The sequence below is a fragment of the Dama dama genome, chromosome 2 (genome assembly GCF_033118175.1).
Source record: "Dama dama isolate Ldn47 chromosome 2, ASM3311817v1, whole genome shotgun sequence".
NCBI classification, from domain to species: Eukaryota; Metazoa; Chordata; class Mammalia; order Artiodactyla; family Cervidae; genus Dama; species Dama dama.
In genome coordinates, this window is record NC_083682.1 from 51,084,483 (window position 1) to 51,104,605 (window position 20,123).

Here is a 20,123-nt window from a genome sequence, read left to right on the forward strand (position 1 = left end):
TAGTCCTCCGCCTCATCGCGACCGGAGGCCTCACATCCTTTGAAAACTCGAGATGTCCGCGGAGATCAATGCTTCCAAAGGAGACGATGCCTGACTCCTCTTGAAAATGGATAGGAGTCCCAGGATCCCTGTGGCACGTGGAAAGGTACCCTGGATCTCCCGCCTCACGTGGAGACGCGTCCCAATTGCCAGGCCAAGACTCGAGGAGAATCTCGAGGTGTCCCTCGCACCTAGGCCAGAGTCCTGACGTCGCTGAACAAACAGGTGTCTGGAGGGCCCTCCCCGTCGTAACTCGAGAATATACCCCAGGTTCCGGCCGCAACTCGAGAAAAACCATGAGACTTCCCCCTCGCCCTGAGATGAGGCCCGATTCCCCTGCACTGCGTGCAGAGCAATTCCGTGTTCCACATCAAACGTGAAAGGAGACTTGATTTCCTTGATGGCACTCCAGAGAAAACCCAAGATCACTGTCTCAAGTCTAGAGGGATCCTGAGGTCACTGGAGCAACACGAAAGGGCTCCGAGGACCCCAAATCAACTCGAGATGAGAGCTTAGTCCCTGGCTTCGACTCAAGAGGAATACCAACTTTCCACAAGCACCTCAAGAGGAGGCTTCTCTCAGCTACAGGTATGTGAGAGGGCCCCTGAGTTTGTGGCCTCAAGTGGAATGGACACCGAGATGCTCTGACTCGAAGTAAGGCCGGATATCCCTGCAGTGAATTGAATGCAGGCTCGTCTTGCATCTCCCAAGACGAAGGGATGTCTGAATACCCTCTGGAGACCACAGAGAAATACCTAGTTCTCTGCCTCATCGCGACCGGAGGCCTCACATTCTTTGAAAACTCGAGAGGTCCGGGGAGATCAATGCTTCCAAAGGAGACGATGCCTGACTCTTCTTGAAAATGGATAGGAGTCCCAGGATCCCTGTGGCACGTGGAAAGGGACACTGGGTCTCCCGCCTCACGTGGAGACGCGTCCCAATTGCCATGCCAAGACTCGAGGAGAATCCCGAGGTGTCCATGGCACCTAGGCAGGAGTCCTGACGTCGCTGAACAAACACGTGTCTGAAAGGGCCCTCCCCATCGTAACTCGAGAATATACCCCAGGTTCCGGCCGCAACTCGAGAAAAATCATGAGACTTCCCACTCGCTGGGAGGTGAGGCCCGATTCCCCTGCACTGCGTGCAGAGCAATTCCGTGTTCCACATCAAACGAGAAAAAAGCCTTGATTTCCTTGATGGCACTCCAGAGAAAACCCAAGATCACTGTCTCAAGTCTAGAGGGATCCTGAGGTCACTGTAGCAAAATGAAAGGGCTCCGTGGACCCCAAATCAACTCGAGATGAGAGCTTAGTCCCTGGCTTCGACTCAAGAGGAATACCTCCTTTCCACAAGCACCTCAAGAGGAAGCTTCTCTCTGCTACAGGTATGTGAGAGGGACCCTGAGTTTGTGGCCTCAAGTGGAATGGACACCGAGATGCTCTGACTCGAAGTAAGGCCGGATATCCCTGCAGTGAATTGAATGCAGGCTCGTCCTGCATTTCCCAAGAGGAAGGGATGTCTGAATCCCCTGTGGAGACCACAGAGAAAGACCTAGTTCTCCGCCTCATCGCGACCGGAGGCCTCACATCCTTTGAAAACTCGAGAGGTCCGCGGAGATCAATGCTTCCAAAGGAGACGTTGCTGACTCTCTTGAAATTGCATAGGAGTTCCAGGATCCCTGTGGCAATTGGAAAGGGACCCGTGGTCTCCTGCGTCACGTGGAGACGGGTCCCAATTGCGATGCCAGGAGTGAAGGAGAATCCCGAGTTGTCCCTCGCACCTAGGCAAAAGTCCTGACGTCGCTGAACAAACACGTGTCTGGAAGGGCCCTCCCCGTCGTAACTCGAGAATATACCCCAGGTTCCGGCCGCAACTCGAGAAAAACCATGAGACTTCCCCCTCGCCGCGAGATGAGGCCCGATTCCCCTGCACTGTGTGCAGAGCAATTCCGTGTTCCGCATCAAACGTGAAAGGAGGCTTGATTTCCTTGATGGCACTCCAGAGAAAACCAAACATCACTGTCTCAAGTCTAGAAGGATCCTGAGGTCACTGTTGCAACACAAAAGGGCTCCGTGGACACAAAATCAACTCGAGATGAGAGCTTAGTCCCTGGCTTCAACTCAAGAGGAATACCAACTTTCCACAATCACCTCAAGAGGAGGCTTCTCTCAGCTACAGGTATGTGAGAGGGACCCTGAGTTTGTGGCCTCAAGTGGAATGGACACCGAGATGCTCTGACTCGGAGTAAGGCCGGATATCCCTGCAGTGAGTTGAATGCAGGCTCGTCTTGCATCTCCCAAGACGAAGGGATGTCTGAATCCCCTGTGGAGACCACAGAGAAAGACCTAGTTCTCCACCTCATCGCGACCGGAGGCCTCACATCCTTTGAAAACTCGAGAGGTCCGCGGAGATCAATGCTTCCAAAGGAGACGATGCCTGACTCCTCTTGAAAATGGATAGGAGTCCCAGGATCCCTGTGGCATGTGGAAACGGAACTGGGTCTCACATCTCACATGGAGACGCGTCCCAATGGCCATGCCAAGACTCGAGGAGAATCCCGAGGTGTCCCTCGCACCTAGGCAGGAGTCCTGACGTCGCTGAACAAACACGTGTCTGGAACGGCCCTCCCCGTCGTAACTCGAGAATATACCCCAGGTTCCGGCCGAAACTCGAGAAAAACCATGAGACTTCCCCCTCACCGCGAGATGAGGCCCGATTCCCCTGCAATGCGTGCAGAGCAATTCCGTGTTCCACATCAAACATGAAAGGAGCCTTGATTTCCCTGATGGCACTCCAGATAAAACCCAAGATTACTGTCTCAAGTCTAGAGGGATCCTGAGGTCACTGTAGCAACACGAAAGGGCTCCTTGGACCCGAAATCAACTCGAGATGAGAGCTTCGTCCCTGGCTTCGACTCAAGAGGAATACCCACTTTCCACAAGCAACTCAAGAGGAGGCTTCTCTCAGCTACAGGTATGTGAGAGGGACCCTGAGCTTGTGGCCTCAAGGAGAATGGACACCGAGATGCTCTGACTCGAAGTAAGACCGGATATCCCTGCAGTGAATTGAATGCAGGCTCGTCTTGCATCTCCCAAGATGAAGGGATGTCTGAATCACCTGTGGAGACCACAGAGAAAGACCTAGTCCTCCGCCTCAACGCGAACGGAGGCCTCACATCCTTTGAAAACTCGAGAGGTCCGAGGAGATCAATGCTTCCCAAGGAGACGATGCCTGACTCCTCTTGAAAGTGGATAGGAGTCCCAGGATCCCTGTGGCACGTGGAATGGGACCCTGGGTCTCCCGCCTCACGTGGAGACGCGTCCCAATTGCCATGCCAAGACTCGAGGAGAATCCCGAGGTGTCCCTCGCACCTAGGCAGGAGTCCTGACGTCGCTGAACAAACACGTGTCTGGAAGGGCCCTCCCCGTCGTAACTCGAGAATATACCCCAGGTTCCGGCCGCAACTCGAGAAAAACCATGAGACTTCCCCCTCGCCGCGAGATGAGGCCCGATTCCCCTGCACTGCGTGCAGAGCAATTCCGTGTTCCACATCAAACGTGAAAGGAGCCTTGATTTCCTTGATGGCACTCCAGAGAAAACCCAAGATCACTGTCTCAAGCCTAGAGGGATCCTGAGGTCACTGGAGCAACATGAAAGGTCTCTGTGGACCCCAAGTCAACTCGAGATGAGAGCTTAGTCCTTGGCTTCGACTCAAGAGGAACACCAACTTTCCATAAGCACCTCAAGAGGAGGCTTCTCTCAGCTACAGGTATGTGAGAGGGACCCTGAGTTTGTGGCCTCAAGTGGAATGGACACCGAGATGCTCTGACTCGAAGTAGGGCCGAATATCCCTGCAGTTAATTGAATCCAGGCTCGTCTTGCATCTCCCAAGACGAAGGGATGTCTGAATCCCCTGTGGAGACCACAGAGAAAGATCTAGTCCTCCGCCTCATCGCGACCGGAGGCCTCACATCCTTTGAAAACTCGTGAGGTCTGCGGAGATCAATGCTTGCAAAGGAGACGATGCCTGACTCCTCTTGAAAATGGATAGGAGTCCAAGGATCCCTGTGGTACGTGGGAAGGGACACTGGGTCTCGCCCCTCACGTGGAGACGCGTCCCAAATGCCATGCCAAAACTCGAGGAGAATCCCGAGGTGTCCCTCGCACGTAGGCAGGAGTCCTGACGTCGCTGAACAAACACGTGCATGGAAGGGCCGTCCCCGTCGTAACTCGAGAATATACCCCAGATTCCGGCCGCAACTCGAGAAAAACCATAGGACTTCCCCCTCGCCGCGAAATGAGGCCCGATTCCCCTGCACTGCGTGCAGAGCAATTCCGTGTTCCACATCAAACGTGAAAGGAGACTTGATTTCCTTGATGGCACTTCAGAGAAAACCCAAGATCACTGTCTCAAGTCTAGAGGGATCCTGAGGTCACTGTAGCAACACAAAAGGGCTCCGTGGACCCCAAATCAACTCGAGATGAGAGCTTAGTCCCTGGCTTCGACTCAAGAGGAATACCAACTTTCCACAAGCGCATCAAGAAGAGGCTTCTCTCAGCTACATGGATGTGAGAGGTACCCTGAGTTTGTGGCCTCAAGTGGAATGGACACCGAGATGCTCTGACTCGAAGTAAGGCCGGATATCCCTGCAGTGAATTGAATGCAGGCTCGTCTTGCATCTCCCAAGACGAAGGGATGTCTGAATCCCCTGTGGAGGCCACAGAGAAAGACCTAGTCCTCCGCCTCATCGCGACCGGAGGCCTCACATCCTTTGAAAACTCTAGAGGTCCGCGGAGATCAATGCTTCCAAAGGAGACGATGCCTGACTTCTCTTGAAAATGGATAGGAGTCCCAGGATCCCTGTGGCATGTGGAAACGAACCTGGGTCTCCCATTTCACATGGAGACGCGTCCCAATTGCCATGACAAGACTCGAAGAGAATCCCGAGGTGTCCCTCGCACCTAGGCAGGAGTCCTGACGTCGCTGAACAAACACGTATCTGGAAGGGCCCTCCCCGTCGTAACTCGAGAATATACCCCACGTTCCGGCCGAAACTCGAGAAAAACTATGAGACTTCCCCCTCGCCACGAGATGAGGCCCGATTCCCCTGCACTGCGTGCAGAGCAATTCCGTGTTCCACATCAAACGTGAAAGGAGCCTTGATTTCCTTGATGGCACTCCAGAGAAAACCCAAGATCACTGTCTCAATTCTAGAGGGATCCTGAGGTCACTGGAGCAACATGAAAGGGCTCCGTGGACCCCAAATCAACTCGAGATGAGAGCTTAGTCCCTGGCTTCGACTCAAGAGTGATACCAACTTTCCACAAGCACCTCAAGAGGAGGCTTCTCTCAGCTACAGGTATGTGAGAGGGACCCTGAGTTTGTGGCCTCAAGTGGAATTGACACGGAGATGCTCTGACTCGAAGTAAGGCCGGATATCCCTTCAGTGAATTGAATGCAGGCTCGTTTTGCATCTCCCAAGACGAAGGGATGTCTGAATCCCCTGTGGAGACCACAGAGAAAGACCTAGTTCTCCGCCTCATCGCGACCAGAGGCCTCACATCCTTTGAAAACTCGAGAGGACCGCGGAGATCAATGCTTAGAAAGGAGACGATGCCTGACTCCTCTTGAAAATGGATAGGAGTCCCAGGATCCCTGTGGCACGTGGAAAGGGACACTGGGTCTTCCGCCTCACGTGGAGATGCGTCCCAATTGCCATGCCAAGACTCGAGGAGAATCCCGAGGTGTCCCTTGCACCTAGGCAGGAGTCCTGACGTCGCTGAACAAACACTTGTTTGGAAGGGCCCTCCCCGTCATAACTCGAGAATATACCCCAGGTTCCGACCGCAACTCGAGAAAAACCATGAGACTTACGCCTCGCCGCGAGATGAGGCCCGATTCCCCTGCACTGCGTGCAGCACAATTCCGTGATCGACATCAAACGTGAAAGGAGCCTTGATTTTATTGATGGCACTCCTGAGAAAACCCAAGATCACTGTCTCAAGTCTAGAGGGATCCTGAGGACACTGTAGCAACACGAATGGGCTCCAAGGACGCCAAATCACCTCGAGATGAGAGCTTAGTCCCTGGCTTCAACTCAAGAGGAATACCTACTTTCCACAAACACCTCAAGAGGAGGCTTCTCTCAGCTACAGGTATGTGAGAGGGACCCTGAGTTTGTGGCCTCAGGAGGAATGGACACCGAGATGCTCTGACTCGAATTAAGGCCGGATATCCCTGCAGTGAATTGAGTGCAGGCTCGTCCTGCATCTCCCAAGACGAAGGGATGTCTGAATCCCCTGTGGAGACCACAGAGAAAGACCTAGTTCTCTTCCTCATCGCGACCGGAGGCCTCACATCCTTTGAAAACTCGAGAGGTCCACGGAGATCAATGCTTCCAAAGGAGACGATGCCTGACTCCTCTTGAAAATGGATAGGATTCCCAGGATCCCTGTGGCACGTGGAAAGGGACCCTGGGTCTCCCGCCTCATGTGGAGACGCGTCCCAATTGCCATGCCAAGACTCGAGGAGAATCCCGAGGTGTCCCTCGCAACTAGGCAGGAGTCCTGACGTCGCTGAACAAACACATGTCTGGAAGGGCCCTCCCCGTCGTAACTCGAGAATATAGCCCAGGTTTCGGCCGCCACTCGAGAAAAACCATGAGACTTCCCCCTCGCCACGAGATGAGGCCCGATTCCCTTGCACTGCGTGCAGAGCAATTCCGTGTTCCCCATCAAACGTGAAAGGAGCCTTGATTTCCTTGATGGCACTCCAGAGAAAACCCAAGATCACTGTCTCAGGTCTAGAGGGATCCTCAGGTCACTGGAGCATAACGAATGGGCTCCGTGGACCCCAAATCAACTCGAGATGAGAGCTTAGTCCATGGCTTCAGCTCAAGAGGAACACAAACTTTCCACAAGCACCTCAAGAGGAGGCTTCTCTCACCTACAGGTATGTGAGAGGGACCCTGAGATTGTGGCCTCAAGTGGAATGGACACCGAGATGCTCTGACTCGAAGTAAGGCCATATATCCCTGCAGTGAATTGAATGCAGGCTCGTTTTGCATCTCCCAAGACGAAGGGATGTCTGAATCCCCTGTGGAGACCACAGAGAAAGACCTAGTTCTCCGCCTCATCGCGAGCAGAGCCCTCACATCCTTTGAAAACTCGAGAGGTCCGCGGAGATCAATGCTTTCAAAGGAGACGATGCCTGACTCCTCGTGAAAATGGATAGGAGTCCCAGGATCCCTGTGGCACGTGGAAAGGGACCCTGGGTCTCCTGCCTCACGTGGAGACGCGTCCCAATTGCCATGCCAAGACTCGAGGAGAATCCCAAGGTGTCCCTCGCACCTAGGCAGTAGTGCTGACGTCGCTGAACAAACACCTGTCTGGAAGGGCCCTCCCCGTCGTAACTCGAGAATATACCCCAGGTTCCGGCCGCAACTCGAGAAAAACCATGAGACTTCGCCCTCGCCGCGAGATGAGGCCCGACTCCCCTGCCGTGCGTGCATAACAATTGCGTGTTCCACATCAAACGTGAAAGAAGCCTTGATTTCCTTGAGGGCACACCAGAGAAAACCCAAGATAACTGTCTCAAGTCTAGAGGGATCCTGAGGTCACTGTAGCAACACAAAAGGGCTCCGTGGACCACAAATCTTCTCGAGATGAGAGCTTAGTCTCTGGCTTCGACTCAAGAGGAATACCAACTTTCCAAAAGCACCTCAAGAGGAGGCTTCTCTCAGCTACAGGTATGTGAGAGGGACCCTGAGTTTGTGGCCTCAAGTGGAATGGACACCGAGATGCTCTGACTCGGAGTAAGGCCGGATATCCCTGCAGTGAATTGAATGCAGGCTCGTCTTGCATCTCCCAAGATGAAGGGATGTCTGAATCCCCTCGGGAGACCACAGAGAAAGACCTAGTTCTCCGCCTCATCGCAACCGGAGGCCTCACATCCTTTGAAAACTCGAGAGGTCCACGGAAATCAATGCTTCCAATAGAGACGATGCCTGACTCCTCTTGAAAATGGATAGGAGTCCCAGCATCCCTATGGCACGTGGAAAGGGACCCTGGGTCTCCGGCCTCACGTGGAGACGCGTCCCAATTGCCAAGTCAAGACACAAGGAGAATCCCGGGTGTCCATCCCACCTAGGAAGGAGTCCTGACGTCGCTGATCAAACACGTGTCTCGAAGGGCCCTCCCCGTCGTAACTCGAGTATATACCCCAGGTTCGGCCCGAAACTCGAGAAAAACCATGAGACTTCCCCCTCGCCGCGAGATGAGGCCCGATTCCCCTGCACTGCGTGCAGAGCAATTCCGTGTTCCACATCAAACGTGAAAGGAGCCTGGATTTCCTTGATGGCACTCCAGAGAAAACCCAAGATCAATGTCTCAAGTCTACAGGGATCCTGAGGTCACTGTAGCAACACGAAAGGGCCCCGTGGACCCCAAATCAACTCGAGATGAGACCTTAGCCCCGGGCTTCGACTCAAGGGGAATACCAACTTTCCACATGCACCTCAAGAGGAGGCTTCTCTCAGCTACAGGTATGTGAGAGGGACCCTGAGTTTGTGGCCTCAAGTGGAATGGACACCTCTATGCTCTGACTCGAAGTAAGGCTGGATATCCCTGCAGTGAATTGAATGCAGGCTCGTCTTGCATCTGCCAAGACGAAGGGATGTCTGAATCCCCTGTGGAGACCACAGAGTAAGACCTAGTTCTCCGCCTCATCGCGACCGGAGGCCTCACATACTTTGAAAACTCGAGAGGTCCGCGGAGATCAATGTTTCCAAAGGAGAAGATGCTTGACTCCTCTTAAAATGGATATGAGACCCAGGATCCCTGTGCCACGTGGAAAGGGACCCAGGGTCTACCGCCTCACGTGGAGACGCGTCCAAATTGCCATGCCAAGACTCGAGGAGAATCCCGAGGTGTCCCTCGCACCTAGGTAGGAGTCCTGACGTCGCTGACCAAACACGTGTCTGGAAGGGCTCTCCCGGTCGTAACTCGAGAATATATCCCAGGTTCCGGCCGCAACTCGATAAAAACCATGCGACTTCCCCCTCGCCGCGAGATGAGGCCCGATTCCCCTGCACTGCGTGCAGAGCAATTCCGTGTTCCACATCAAACGTGAAAGGAGCCTTGATTTCCTTGATGGCACTACAGAGAAAACCCAAGATCACTGTCTCAAGTCTAGAGGGATCCTGAGGTCACTGGAGCAACACGAAAGGGCTCTGTGGACCCCAAATCAACTCGAGATGAGAGCTTAGTCCCTGGCTTCGACTCAAGAGGAATACCAACTTTCCACAAGCACCTCAAGAGGAGGCTTCTCTCAGCTACAGGTATGTGAGAGGGACACTGAGTTTGTGGCCTCAAGTGGAATGGACACCGAGATGCTCTGACTCGAAGTAAGACCGGATATCCCTGCAGTGAATTGAATGCAGGCTCGTCTTGCATCTCCCAAGATGAAGGGATGTCTGAATCACCTGTGGAGACCACAGAGAAAGACCTAGTCCTCCGCCTCAACGCGAACGGAGGCCTCACATCCTTTGAAAACTCGAGAGGTCCGAGGAGATCAATGATTCCCAAGGAGACGATGCCTGACTCCTCTTGAAAGTGGATAGGAGTCCCAGGATCCCTGTGGCACGTGGAATGGGACCCTGGGTCTCCCGCCTCACGTGGAGACGCGTCCCAATTGCCATGCCAAGACTCGAGGAGAATCCCGAGGTGTCCCTCGCACCTAGGCAGGAGTCCTGACGTCGCTGAACAAACACGTGTCTGGAAGGGCCCTCCCCTTCGTAACTCGAGAATATACCACAGGTTCCGGCCGCAACTCGAGAAAAACCATGAGACTTCCCCCTCGCCGCGAGATGAGGCCCGATTCCCCTAACTGCGTGCAGAGCAATTCCGTGTTCCACATCAAACGTGAAAGGAGCCTTGATTTCCTTGATGGCACTCCAGAGAAAACCCAAGATCACTGTCTCAAGCCTAGAGGGATCCTGAGGTCACTGGAGCAACACAAAAGGGCTCCGTGGACCCCAAATCAACTCGAGATGAGAGCTTAGTCCCTGGCTTCGACTCAAGAGGAATACCAACTTTCCACAATCACCTCAAGAGGAGGCTTCTCTCAGCTACAGATATGTGAGAAGGACCCTGAGTTTGTGGCCTCAAGTGGAATGGACACCGAGATGCTCTGACTCGGAGTAAGGCCGGATATCCCTGCAGTGAGTTGAATGCAGGCTCGTCTTGCATCTCCCAAGACGAAGGGATGTCTGAATCCCCTGTGGAGACCACAGAGAAAGACCTAGTTCTCCACCTCATCGCGACCGGAGGCCTCACATCCTTTGAAAACTCGAGAGGTCCGCGGAGATCAATGCTTCCAAAGGAGACGATGCCTGACTCCTCTTGAAAATGGATAGGAGTCCCAGGATCCCTGTGGCATGTGGAAACGGACCTGTGTCTCCCATCTCACATGGAGACGCGTCCCAATTGCCATGACAAGACTCGAGGAGAATCCCGAGGTGTCCCTCGCACCTAGGCAGGAGTCCTGACGTCGCTGAACAAACACGTATCTGGAAGGGCCCTCCCCGTCGTAACTCGAGAATATACCCCAAGTTCCGGCCGAAACTCGAGAAAAACTATGAGACTTCCCCGTCGCCACGAGATGAGGCCCGATTCCCCTGCACTGCGTGCAGAGCAATTCCGTGTTCCACATCAAACGTGAAAGGAGCCTTGATTTCCTTGATGGCACTCCAGAGAAAACCCAAGATCACTGTCTCAATTCTAGAGGGATCCTGAGGTCACTGGAGCAACATGAAAGGGCTCCGTGGACCCCAAATCAACTCGAGATGAGAGCTTAGTCCCTGGCTTCGACTCAAGAGTGATACCAACTTTCCACAAGCACCTCAAGAGGAGGCTTCTCTCAGCTACAGGTATGTGAGAGGGACCCTGAGTTTGTGGCCTCAAGTGGAATTGACACGGAGATGCTCTGACTCGAAGTAAGGCCGGATATCCCTGCAGTGAATTGAATGCAGGCTCGCCTTGCATCTCCCAAGACGAAGGGATGTCTGAATCCCCTGTGGAGACCACAGAGAAAGACCTAGTTCTCCGCCTCATCGCGACCGGAGGCCTCACATCCTTTGAAAACTCGAGAGGACCGCGGAGATCAATGCTTAGAAAGGAGACGATGCCTGACTCCTCTTGAAAATGGATAGGAGTCCCAGGATCCCTGTGGCACGTGGAAAGGGACACTGGGTCTTCCGCCTCATGTGGAGATGCGTCCCAATTGCCATGCCAAGACTCGAGGAGAATCCCGAGGTGTCCCTTGCACCTAGGCAGGAGTCCTGACATCGCTGAACAAACACGTGTCTGGAAGGGCCCTCCCCGTCATAACTCGAGAATATACCCCGGGTTCCGACCGCAACTCGAGAAAAACCATGAGACTTACCCCTCGCCGCGAGATGAGGCCCGATTCCCCTGCACTGCGTGCAGCACAATTCCGTGATCGACATCAAACGTGAAAGGAGCCTTGATTTTATTGATGGCACTCCTGAGAAAACCCAAGATCACTGTCTCAAGTCTAGAGGGATCCTGAGGACACTGTAGCAACACGAATGGGCTCCAAGGACCCCAAATCAACTCGAGATGAGAGCTTAGTCCCTGGCTTCGAATCAAGTGGAATACCAACTTTCCACAAGCACCTCAAGAGGAGTCTTCTCTCAGCTACATGTATGTGAGAGGGACCCTGAGTTTGTGGCCTCAAGTGGAATGGACACCGAGATGCTCTGACTCGAAGTAAGGCCGGATATCCCTGCAGTGAATTGAATACAGGCTCGTCTTGCATCTCCCAAGACGAAGGGATGTCTGAATCCCGTGTGGAGACCACAGAGAAAGAACTAGTTCTCGCCACATCGCGACCGGAGGCCTCACATCCTTTGAAAATTCGAGAGGTATGCGGAGATCAATGCTTCCAGAGGAGACGATGCCTGACTCCTCTTGAAAATGGATAGGAGTCACAGGATCCCTGTGGCACGTGGAAAGGGACCCTGGGTCTCCCGCCTCACGTGGAGATGCGCCAATTGCCATGCCAAGACTCGTGGAGAATCCCGAGGTGTCCCTCGCACCTAGGCAGGAGTCCTGACGTCGCTGAACAAACACGTGTCTGGAAGGGCCCTCCCCGTCGTAACTCGAGAATATACCCCAGGTTCCGGCCGCAACTCGAGAAAAACCATGAGACTTCCCCCTCGCCGCGAGATGAGGCCCGATTCCCCTGCCCTGCGTGCAGAGCAATTCCGTGTTCCACATCAAACGTGAAAGGAGCCTTGATTTCCTTGATGGCACTCCAGAGAAAACCCAAGATCACTGTCCCAAGTCTAGAGGGATCCTGACGTCACTGGAGAAACACGAAAGGGCTCCGTGGACCCCAAGTCAACTCGAGATGAGAGCTTAGTCCTTGGCTTCGACTCAAGAGGAACACCAACTTTCCACAAGCACCTCAAGAGGAGGCTTCTCTCAGCTACAGGTATGTGAGAGGGACTCTGAGTTTGTATCCTCAAGTGGAATGGACACCGAGATGCTCTGACTCGAAGTAAGGCCGGATATCCCTGCAGTGAATTGAATGCAGGCTCGTCTTGCATCTCCCAAGACGAAGGGATGTCTGAATCCCCTGTGGAGACGACAGAGAAAGAAGTAATCCTCCGCCTCATCGCGATCGAAAGGCCTCACATCCTTTGAAAACTCGAGAGGTCCGCGGAGATCAATGCTTCCAAAGGAGACGATGCCTGACTCCTCTTGAAAATGGATAGGAGTCCCAGGATCCCTGTGGCACGTTAAAAACAACACTGGGTCTCCCGCCACACGTGAAGACGCGTCCCAATTGCCATGCCAAGACTCGAGGAGAATCCCGAGGTGTCCCTCTCACCTAGGCAGGAATCCTGACTTCGCTCAACAAACACGTGTCTGGAAGGGCCCTCCCCGTCGTAACTCGAGAATATACCCTAGGTTCCGGCCGCAACTTGAGAAAAACCTTGAGACATACTCCTTGCCGCGAGATGAGGCCCTATTCCCCTGCACTGCGTGCAGAGCAATTCGTGTTCCACATCAAACTTCAAAGGAGCCTTGATTTCCTTGATGGCACTCCAGAGGAAACCCAAGATCACTGTCTCAAGTGTAGAGGGATCCTGAGGTCACTGGAGCAACACGAAAGGGCTCCGTGGACCCCAAATCAATTCGAGATGAGAGTTTAGTCCCTGGCTTCGACTCAAGAGGAATACCAACTTTCCACAAGCACCTCAAGAGGAGGCTTCTCTCAGCTACAAGTATATGAGAGGGCCCCAGAGATTGTGGCCTCAAGTGGAATGGACACCGAGATGCTCTGACTCGAAGTAAGGCCGGATATCCCTGCAATGAATTGAATGCAGGCTCGTCTTGCATCTCCCAAGACGAAGGGATGTCTGAATCCCCTGTGGAGACCACAGAGAAAGACCTAGTCCTCCGCCTCAACGCGACCGGAGGCCTCACATTCTTTGAAAACTCGAGAGGTCCGCGGAGATCAATGCTTCCAAAGGAGACGATGCCTGACTCCTCTTGAAAATGGATAGGAGTCCCAGGATCCCTGTGGCACGTGGAAAGGGACCCTGGGCCTCCCGCCTCACGTGGAGACGCGTCCCGATTGCCATGCCAAGACTCGAGGAGAATCCCGAGGTGTCCCTCGCACCTAGGCAGGAGTCCTGACGTCGCTGAACAAACACGTGTCTGGAAGGGCCCTCCCCGTCGTAACTCGAGAATATACCCCGGGTTCCGGCCGCAACTCGAGAAAAACCATGAGACTTCTCCCTCGCCGCGAGATGAGGCCCAATTCCCCTGCACTGCATGCAGAGCAATTCCGTGTTCCACATCAAACGTGAAAGGAGCCTTGATTTCCTTGATGGCACTCCAGAGAAAATGCAAGATCACTATCACTGTCTCAAGTCTAGAGGGATCCTGAGGTCACTGGAGCTACACGAAAGGGCTCCGTGGAACCCAAATCAACTCGAGATGAGAGCTTAGTCCCTGGCTTCGACTCAAGAGGAATAGCAACTATCCACAAGCACCTCAAGAGGAGGCTTCTTTCAGCAACAGGTATGTGAGAAGGACCCTGAGTTTGTGGCCTCATGTGGAATGGACACCGAGATACTCTGACTCGAAGTAAGGCTGGATATCCCTGCAGTGAATTGAATGCACGCTCGTCTTGCATCTCCCAAGATGAAGGGATGTCTGAATCCCCGGTGGAGACCACAGAGAAAGACCTAGTCCTCCGCCTCATCGCGACCGGAGGCCTCACATCCTTTGAAAACTCGAGAGGTCCGCGGAGATCAATGCTTCCAAAGGAGACGATGCCTGAATCCTCTTGAAAATGGATAGGAGTCCCAGGATCCCTGTGGCACGTGGAAAGGTACCCTGGATCTCCCGCCTCACGTGGAGACGCGTCCCAATTGCGATGCCAGGAGTGAAGGAGAATCCCGAGGTGTCCCTCGCACCTAGGCAAAAGTCCTGACGTCGCTGAACAAACACGTATCTGGAAGGGCCCTCCCCGTCGTAACTCGAGAATATACCCCAAGTTCCGGCCGAAACTCGAGAAAAACTATGAGACTTCCCCCTCGCCACGAGATGAGGCCCGATTCCCCTGCACTGCGTGCAGAGCAATTCCGTGTTCCACATCAAACGTGAAAGGAGCCTTGATTTCCTTGATGGCACTCCAGAGAAAACCCAAGATCACTGTCTCAAGTCTAGAGGGATCCTGAGGTCACTGTAGCAACAAGAAAGGGCTCCGTGGAACCCAAATCAACTCGAGATTAGAGGTTAGTCCCTGGCTTAAACTCAAGAGGAATACCAACTTTCCACAAGCACCTCAAGAGGAGGCTTCTCTCAGCTACAGGTATGTGAGAGGGACCCTGAGTTTGTGGCCTCAAGTGGAATGGACACCGAGATGCTCTGACTCGAAGTAAGGCCGGATATCCCTGCAGTGAATTTAATGCAGGCTCGTCTTGCATCTCCCAAGAGGAAGGGATATCTGAATCCCCTGTTGAGACCACAGAGAAAGAACTAGTTCTCCATCTCATCGCAATCAAAGGCCTCACATCCTTTGAAAATCCGAGAGGTCCGCGGAGATCAATGCTTCCAAAGGAGACGATGCCTGACTCCTCTTGAAAATGGATAGGAGTCCCAGGATCCCTGTGGCACGTGGAACGGGACCCTGGGTCTCCCGCCTCACGTGGAGATGCGTCCCAATTGCCATGCCACGCCTCGAGGAGAATACCGAGGTGTCCATCGAACCTAGGCATTGGTTCTGACGTCGCTGAACAAACACGTGTCTGGAAGGGCACACCCCGTCGTAACTCGAGAATATACCAAAGGTTCCGGCAGCCACTCGAGAAAAACCATGAGACTTCCCCCTCGCCGTGAGATGAAGACCGATTCCTCTGCACTGCGTGCAAAGCAATTCCGTGTTCCACATCAAACGTGAAAGGAGCCTTGATTTCCTTGATGGCACTCCAGAGAAAACCCAAGATCACTGTCTCAAGTCTAGAGGGAACATGAGGTCACTGGAGCAACACGAAAGGGCTCCGTGGACGCCAAATCAACTCAAGATGAGAGCTTAGTCCCTGGCTTCGACTCAAGAGGAATACCAACTTTCCACAAGCAGCTCAAGAGGAGGCTTCTCTCAGCTACAGGTATGTGAGAGGGACCCTGAGTTTGTGGCCTCAAGTGGAATGGACACCGAGATGCTCTGACTCGAAGTAAGGCCGGATATCCCTGCAGTGAATTGAATACAGGCTCGTCTTGCATCTCCCAAAACGAAGGGATGTCTGAATCCCCTGTGGAGACCACAGAGAAAAAACTAGTTCTCGCCACATCGCGACCGGAGGACTCACATCCATTGAAAACTCGAGGTCCGTGGAGATCAATGCTTCCAAAGGAGACGATGCCTGACTCCTCTTGAAAATGGTTAGGATTCCCAGGATCCCTGTGGCACGTGGAAAGGGACCCTGGGTCTCCCGCCTCATGTGGAGACGCGTCCCAATTGCCATGCCAAGACTCGAGGAGAATCCCGAGTTGTCCTTCGCACCTGGGCAGGAGTCCTAACGTCGCTGAACAAACACGTGTCTGGAAGGGCCCTCGCCGTCGTAACTCGAGAATATACCCCAGGATCCGGCCGCATCTCGAGAAAAACCATGAGACTTCCCCTCGCCGCAACATGAGGCCCGATTCCCCTGCACTGTGTGCAGAGCAAATCCATGTTCCATATCAAACTTGAAAGGAGCCTTGATTTCCTTGATGGCACTCCAGAGAAAACCCAAGATCACTGTCTCAAGTCTAGAGGGATCCTGAGGTCAATGGAGCAACACGAAAGGGCTCCGTAGACCCCAAATTAACTCGAGATGAGAGCTTAGTCCCTGGCTTCAACTCACGGGAAATACCAACTTTCCACAAGCACGTCAAGAGGAGGCTTCTCTCAGCTACAGGTATGTGAGAGGGACCCTGAGTTTGTGGCCTCAAGTGGAATGGACACCGAGATGCTCTGACTCGAAGTAAGGCCGGATATCCCTGCAGTGAATTGAATGCAGCCTCGTCTTGCATCTCCCAAGACGAAGAGATGTCTGAATCTGCTGTTGAGACCACCGAGAAAGACCTAGTTCTCCGACTCATCGCGACCGGAGGCCTCACATCCTTTGAAAATTCGAGAGGTATGCGGAGATCAATGCTTCCAGAGGAGACGATGCCTGACTCCTCTTGAAAATGGATAGGAGTCACAGGATCCCTGTGGCACGTGGAAAGGGACCCTGGGTCTCCCGCCTCACGTGGAGATGCGTCCCAATTGCCATGCCAAGACTCGTGGAGAATCCCGAGGTGTCCCTCGCACCTAGGAAGGAGTCCTGACGTCGCTGAACAAACACGTGTCTGGAAGGGCCCTCCCCGTCGTAACTCGAGAATATACCCCAGGTTCCGGCCGCAACTCGAGAAAAACCATGAGACTTCCCCCTCGCCGCGAGATGAGGCCCGATTCCCCTGCACTGCGTGCAGAGCAATTCCGTGTTCCACATCAAACGTGAAAGGAGCCTTGATTTCCTTGATGGCACTCCAGAGAAAACCCAAGATCACTGTCCCAAGTCTAGAGGGATCCTGAGGTCACTGGAGAAACACGAAAGGGCTCCGTGGACCCCAAGTCAACTCGAGATGAGAGCTTAGTCCTTGGCTTCGACTCAAGAGGAACACCAACTTTCCACAAGCACCTCAAGAGGAGGCTTCTCTCAGCTACAGGTATGTGAGAGGGACCCTGAGTTTGTATCCTCAGGTGGAATGGACACCGAGATGCTCTGACTCGAAGTAAGGCCGGATATCCCTGCAGTGAATTGAATGCAGGCTCGTCTTGCATCTCCCAAGACGAAGGGATGTCTGAATCCCCTGTGGAGACGACAGAGAAAGAAGTAATCCTCCGCCTCATCGCGATCGAAAGGCCTCACATCCTTTGAAAACTCGAGAGGTCCGCGGAGATCAATGCTTCCAAAGGAGAGGATGCCTGACTCCTCTTGAAAATGGATAGGAGTCCCAGGATCCCTGTGGCACGTGGAAAGGGACTCTGGGTCTCCCGCCTCACGTGGAGACGCGTCCCAATTGCCATGCCAAGACTCGAGGAGAATCCCGAGTTGTCCCTCGCACCTAGCCAGGAGTCCTGATGTCTCTGAACAAACACATGTCTGGAAGGGCCCTCCCCGTCGTAACTCGAGAATATACCCCATGTTCCGGCCGCAACTCGAGAAAAACCATAAGACTTCCCCCTCGCCGCGAGATGAGGCCCGATTCCCCTGCTCTGCGTGCAGAGCAATTCCGTGTTCCACATCAAACGTGAAAGGAGCCTTGATTTCCTTGATGGCACTCTAGAAAAAACCCAAGATCACTGTCTCAAGTCTAGAGGGATCCTGAGGTCACTGGAGCAACATGAAAGGGCTCCGTGGACCCAAAATTAAATCGAGATGAGAGCTTAGTCCCTGGCTTCGACTCAAGAGGAATACCAACTATCCACAAGCACCTCAAGAGGAGGCTTCTCTCAGCTACAGGTATGTGAGAGGGACCCTGAGTTTGTGGCCTCAAGTGGAATGGACACCGAGATGCTCTGACTCGAAGTAAGGCCGGATATCGCGTCAGTGAATTGAATGCAGGCTCGTCTTGCATCTCCCAAGACAAAGGGATGTCTGAATCCCCTGTGGAGACCACAGAGAAAGACCTAGTTCTCGCCACATTGCGACCGGAGTACTCACATCCTTTGAAAACTCGAGAGGTCCGCGGAGATCAATGCTCCAAAGGAGACGATGCCTGACTCCTCTTGAAAATGGATAGGAGTCCCAGCATCCCTATGGCACGAGGAAAGGGACCCTGGGTCTCCGGCCTCACGTGGAGACGCGTCCCAATTGCCATGTCAAGACTCAAGGAGAATCCCGGGTGTCCATCCCACCTAGGAAGGAGTCCTGACGTCGCTGAACAAACACGTGTCTCGAAGGGCCCTCCCCGTCGTAACTCGAGTATATACCCCAGGTTCGGCCCGCAACTCGAGAAAAACCATGAGACTTCCCCCTCGCCGCGAGATGAGGCCCGATTCCCCTGCTCTGCGTGCAGAGCAATTCCGTGTTCCACATCAAACGTGAAAGGAGCCTGGATTTCCTTGATGGCACTCCAGAGAAAACCCAAGATCACTGTCTCAAGTCTACAGGGATCCTGAGGTCACTGTAGCAACACGAAAGGGCCCCGTGGACCCCAAATCAACTCGAGATGGGACCTTAGCCCCGGGTTTCGACTCAAGGGGAATACCAACTTTCCACATGCACCTCAAGAGGAGGCTTCTCTCAGCTACAGGTATGTGAGAGGGACCCTGAGTTTGTGGCCTCAAGTGGAATGGACACCGAGATGCTCTGACTCGAAGTAAGGCCGGATATCCCTGCAGTGAATTGAATGCAGGCTCGTCTTGCATCTGCCAAGACGAAGGGATGTCTGAATCCCCTGTGGAGACCACAGAGAAAGACCTAGTTCTCCGCCTCATCGCGACCGGAGGCCTCACATACTTTGAAAAGTCGAGAGGTCCGCGGAGATCAATGTTTCCAAAGGAGAAGATGCTTGACTCCTCTTAAAATGGATATGAGACCCAGGATCCCTGTGGCACGTGGAAAGGGACCCTGGGTCTACCGCCTCACGTGGAGACGCGTCCCAATTGCCATGCCAAGACTCGAGGAGAATCCCGAGGTGTCCCTCGCACCTAGGCAGGAGTCCTGAGGTCGCTGAAAAAACAGGTGTCTGGAAGGGCCCTCCCCGTCGTAACTCGAGAATATACCACAGGTTCCGGCCGCAACTCGAGAAAAACCATGAGACTTCTCCCTCTCCGCAAGATGAGGCCCGATTCCCTGCACTGTGTGCAGAGCAATTCCGAGATCCACATCAAACATGAAAGGAGGCTTGATTTCATTGATGGCACTCCAGAGAAAAAGCAAGATCACTGTGTCAAGCCTAGAGGGATCCTGAGGTCACTGGAGAAACACGAAAGTGCTCCGTGGACACCAAATCAACTCGAGATGAGAGCTTAGTCCCTCGCTTCGACTCAGGAGGAATACCAACTTTCCACAAGCATCTCGAGAGGAGGCTTCTCTCAGCTACAGGTATGTGAGAGGGACCCTGAGTTTGTGGCCTCAAGTGGAATGGACACCGAAATGCTCTGACTCGAATTAAGGCCGGATATCCCTGCAGTGAATTGAATGCAGGCTCGTCTTGCATCTGCCAAGACGAAGGGATGTCTGAATCCCCTGTGGAGACGACAGAGAAAGGCCTAGTTCTCCGCCTCATCGCGACCGGAGGCCTCACATCCTTTCAAAACTGGAGAGGTCCGCGGAGATCAATGCTTCCAAAGGAGACGATGCCTGACTCCTCTTGAAAATGGACAGGAGTCCCAGGATCGCTGTGGCACGTGGAAAGGGACCCTGGGCCTCCCGGCTCACGTGGAGTCGCGTCCCAATTGCCATGCCAAGACTCGAGGAGAATCCCGAGGTGTCCCTCGCACCTAGGCA